The sequence below is a fragment of the Carlito syrichta genome, unplaced genomic scaffold, assembly GCF_000164805.1.
Source record: "Carlito syrichta isolate Samal-C Ts95f unplaced genomic scaffold, Tarsius_syrichta-2.0.1 Scaffold307258, whole genome shotgun sequence".
In the NCBI taxonomy this organism is placed as follows: Eukaryota; Metazoa; Chordata; class Mammalia; order Primates; family Tarsiidae; genus Carlito; species Carlito syrichta.
Window position 1 is genome coordinate 23,209 of NW_007251354.1, and position 5,328 is coordinate 28,536.

Here is a 5,328-nt window from a genome sequence, read left to right on the forward strand (position 1 = left end):
CTACTTGGAAGACTGAGGTGGAAGGATCGCTGGAGCCCAGCAGGTCGAGGCTGGAGTGGCTGGGAGCGGCCACTGCACTACAGTCTGGGCGACAGAGGGAGACTCCAACTCAAAAAAACCCCAAAAAACAAAGATTCTTTTGTAGGGAGGGAGCTTTGATATGGAGAAAGGGGAAGAGGGTGCAGGTACAATTGACTAGGAGACCAGAATGATGTGACAGGGAAGGTGTAAATTTATGGAGATGAATATCTCTTTTATTCATAGATTTTTCTGTCTCAAATATTTATACTACATATGAGGAACTAATTTGAATATTAGCATGATGCTATATATGAGGCTTGTATTGTTATACAGAGAATTGAGTAAATTACCATATTCATGCTGTGTATAATTGTATAGGGAGCTATGTTTGGGAAAATAGTTGTAACAAGCAATTATTAACGTTTGTAAGCTTTCAGAAAATGATAATTTTAGTAGTGGAAATCGTTATTTATACTCATATATAGGGCAAATGTTATTACAACAGACTTTAAAGCGTTTAGTCAAACTTTTTTTTTTGAGAAAGCAGGATTTATTAAGAGGACAAAAAAGCTCCTACAGTGGGAGGGGACCCGAAGGGGTTGTCCAAACATGTTTTTATGCTGCAGTTTTTTATATTGAGAAAAAAATGTATGTGTATCTCACATGTATTTGCTATCACTCAGGCTGGAGTGCAGTGGCATGCTCATGGCCACTCCAGTGTCAACCTGCTGGCTCAGGCAATTCTTCCGTCTCAGCCTTCCAAGTAGCTGGAACTACAGGTACGCGCTACTGTGCCTGGCTATTTTTGATTTATTGTAGAGACAAGATCTCACCAAATTGCCCACGCTAGTAAAACCCTAGGCTCAGGCAATTATCTTGCCTTGGCCTCCCAAAGTGCTGGGATAATAGACTTGAGTCACCATGCCCGACCGAATTCAAAATTTGTATCTTTGTAAATGGCTTATTTAAACATCTAAGTGAGAATGATAAATACCAACAGCAAGGTGTTGATATTTAGTTCTAGACTTAATGGAATACTTGGAGGTCAACTAGTCTAATCCATCCATTCATTTTATATTGAGGAAACTAAAGCCTAGATAACTTTTAAATGAATTTCCCCAAGTCACACAGCTGCAGTGTCACAGATGTTCTGGTTCCTACTATACCACATTGCCAGGTTATATTTATATAGAGTTATAGATGCTCTCAGTTCATTTGAGGAAACCATTGTTGTCAGGAGGCTATTGATGACAGAATACAAACTGATTACGTGTTTACCTTATACTACACTTATACTTCGGATAAATACAGTCAGAAAATGTATTCAAGTGCTTCCTATATTTGGTTTGCTATATTACTGGTTTACTTTTCTGTCCAGCTTCATTGGTGAACCATTTTAATAAATGTTTATTGATTTAAGAAGAAGGTAGAAGTATACAATCATGTTGTAATACGTAATATTCTTTTTTTTTTTTTTTTTTTTGAGTTGAGGTCTCACTGTGTCCTCCAGACTGTTGTGCAGTGGCATGATCACTGCTCACTATAGCCTTGACCACCTGGATTCAAGCAGTTCTCCTGCTTCAGCATCCTGAGTAGCTAGGACTACAGGTGTGCACCACCATACCCAACTAATTTTTTGTTTCTTTGTCAAGACAAAAATCTCACTATAATGGCCAGGCTGGTCTTGAACTCCTGGGCTCAAGCAATTCTCTTCCTTCAGCCTCCGCAAGTTGCTAGGATTACAGGTGTAAACCACTGTGCCTGGCCTGTAAATGTCTTTTTAAAAACACTTAAAATTTGTAGCTTGGGTGTGGTGACTCAAGCCTGTAATCCCAGCACTTTGGAAGGCCGAGGTGAGGGGATTGATTGCCTGAGCCCACGGGTTCAATAACAGCCTGGGCAACCTGGGGAGACCTCATCTCTACAATAAAAAAAATAAAAAAATTAGCCAGGCATGGTAGCGTGTGCCTGTTCCAGCTACTTGGAAGGCTGAGGTGGAAGGATTGCCTGAGCCCCGCAGGTCAACACTGGGGTGGCCATGAACTTGTGTGCCACTGCACTCCAGCCTGGGCAATGGAGTGGAACTCCAACTCAAAAAAATAATTTTTTAATACACTTTTAAGTTATATACTTAAAATGAAAAAATGCATTAAAAAGAAATAATACTTTAAATAGAAGTTAAGGAGCAAAAGATTCCCCTCCAGAAATATCCTGCTTGTTGGATTTTCTTCCAGTTCTTTTTCTATTCATTAATAATTTATATACCCATTTATAGTTTTTTTTTTGCATCAAGGGAATGATAATTACTTTTTTTTGGTAGCTTTTTAAAAACTTAGTAGTTTTTTTTAAACTTGGCATTTGCCTTTGAGATCTCATCATGTCAGTACACACTTTTTAGCACCTATTTTAGCTGTATTTCAGTTTGAATTACTGTAGTTTGTTTGTCTTTAACTGTTAACTTTACCAGTAGACATTTGAGTTGTGATATATTTTTGCACTTACCCACAGCACTAAAATTAACATCTCTTATTCTTGCCTTCTTTGTATAAATTCTAGTGTACCTCTAGAGTAGGCACCTAAAATTATTGGTTAAAAGGTTTGCATGTTTTCAGTTTTGGTAGGTACTGCCCAGTTGCCCTTCATACATGTTACATTATCTCAGCAGTTTATGCAAGTGCCTAAATCTCTACATCGTGACAACATTTGGTATTATCAATCTTGTACATTTTTACTAATATAATAGGTAAAAAAAAGTTTTAATTGCATTTTCCAGATTAATTGTGAGTTTGAGCAACTTTTTATTACTTTATTGGCTGTTTGTATTTCTGTGGAATTGCTTATTCTCTTCTTTGCCTGTTTTGTAACTGGTTTGTTTTCTTTTTCCTTTTGACCGATAAGAACTTTATATATATGTTTGTATTTTGAAAAAAAATTTTTACTTTGAGTCTCACTCTGTGGTCTAGGCTGGAGTGCAGTGGCATGCTCACAGCCACTGCAGCCTCAGCCTGCTGGGCTCGGGCCGATCCTTTTGTCTCAGACTTCCAAGTAACTGGAACCACAGGTGTGTGCCACCACGCCCGGCTAATTTTTTTTGATTTATTGTAGAGACGAGGTCTTGCCAAGTTGTCCAGGCTGGACTTGAATTCCTGGGCTCAGGCAATCCTCTTGCCTCTGCCTCCCAAAGTGCTGGGATTACAGATGTGAGCCACCGTGCCCGGCTTCAATGTATATGTATTTTAAAAAAATTTTTTAGAGACAGGTTCTCGCCCTGGAGTGCAGTGGCACAATGATGGCTCATTGTAACCTCAAACTCCTGGGCTCAAGTGAATCTCCCGCCTGGGCCTCTAGACTATATTTAAAATTTTTTTTTTGTAGAAATGTGGTCTCACTTTATTGCCCAGGCTGATCTCAAACTCCTGACCTCAAGCAATCCTGCCTTGGCCTCCCAAAGTGCTTGGATTACAGGATTGAGCCATTGCACTTATCTCACATTTTCTTTATTCATTCATTCATTGATGGACACTTAGGCTGATAGAATCTGTATTTGTAAAGATCTTTAGGTGATTCATATGCCTTTTATTTATTTATTTATTTATTTATTTGAGTTGGAGTTTCACTATGTTGCTCAGACTGGAGTGCAGTGGCACGCTCACGGCCACTGCAGTCTCAACCTGCTGGGCTCAGGTGATCCTTCTGCCTCAGTTTTCAAGAAGCTGGAACGATAGGCACACGCCACCATGCCCTTTAGGTGATTCATATGCCTTTTATTTATTTATTTATTTATTTATTTGAGTTGGAGTTTCACTCTGTTGCTCGGACTGGAGTGCAGTGGCACGCTCACGGCCACTGCAGTCCCAACCTGCTGGGCTCAGGTGATCCTTCTGCCTCAGTTTTCAAGTAGCTGGAACAATAGGCACACACCACCACGCCCAGCAAATTTTTTGGTTTATTGTAGAGATGAGGTTTTGCCATGTTGCCTAGGTTGGTCTCGAACCTATGGGTTCAGATAATTCTCTCACCTTGGCCTCCCAAACTGCTGGGATTATAGGTGTGATCCACTACTCCCGGCCCATATGTACTTTATTTTTATTTTTATTTTTTTTGAGTTAGAGTCTCACTCTGTCGCCCAGACTGGAGTGCAGTGGCCACTCCCGGCCACCGCAACCTTGACTGCTGGGCTTCGGCGATCCTTCTGCCTCAGCCTTCCAGGTAGCTGGAACTAAAGTCTCATGCTACCACACCTGACTGATTTTTGATTTATTGTAGAGATGAGGTCTCGCCAAGTTGCCCGGGCGGGTCTCGAACCCGCGGGCTCAGGCAGTCCACTCACCTCGGCCTCCCAAAGCGCGAGATTACAGGCTGAGCCACCGAGCCTGGCCGCCAATTCCTTTTTTTACAGTATTATGGTAAATGTTCAGGGTCCCCTTATGAGTGAGAACATGTGGTACTCTGTTCTTTGTTTCTGTGATAGATCCCTGAGTATTACAGTCTCTAAATCCATCCAAGTTGCTGCGTCCATATGTTTGTCCTTAAAAGATTCTTTTAGGCCAGGCTCGGTGGCTCAGCCTGTAATCCCGCGCTTTCAGAGGCTGAGATGACTGAATTGCCTGAGCCTACGGGTTCGAGACCCGCCCTGGCAACTTGGCGAGACCTCATCTCTACAATAAATCAAAAATATTAGCCGGGCGTGGTAGCGCGCGCCTGTAGTTCCAGCTACTTGGAAGGCTGAGGCAGAAGGATCGCCAGAGTCCAGCAGGTTGAGACTGTGGTGGCCACTGTACTCTAGCCTGGGTGAAGGAATGAGAATCCAACTCAAAAAGGAAAACAAAAAATTTATACACACACACACACACACACACACACACACATATAGGAAGTCAGTGAGTTAATTCTTAGAAAAAATTTTTAAAATTTTCTCTTGAGAAGAAATTTCTGAAGAAATATCTTTTAGGTAATGTAGGGTTGGGCGTGGTGGCCCATGCCTATAATCCTAGTAATCCTAGTACTTTGGTAGGCCTAGGTGGAAGGATTGCTTGAACCCAGGTATTTGAGAGACCAACCTGGGCTACATAATGAGACCTTATCTCTTAAAAAAAAAAAGTACTAGGATTATAGGCACAGTGGCTCACGCCTATAATCCCAGTACTTTGGGAAGCTGAAGTGAGAGGATTGCCTGAGCTCACAGTTGGAGACCAGCTACTGCACACAACCTGGGTGAAAGAGTGAGATAATTAAAAAATATATATATAAGCCGAGCTCGGTGGCTCAGCCTGTAATCCCACGCCTTTGGGAGGCTGAGGTGAGTGG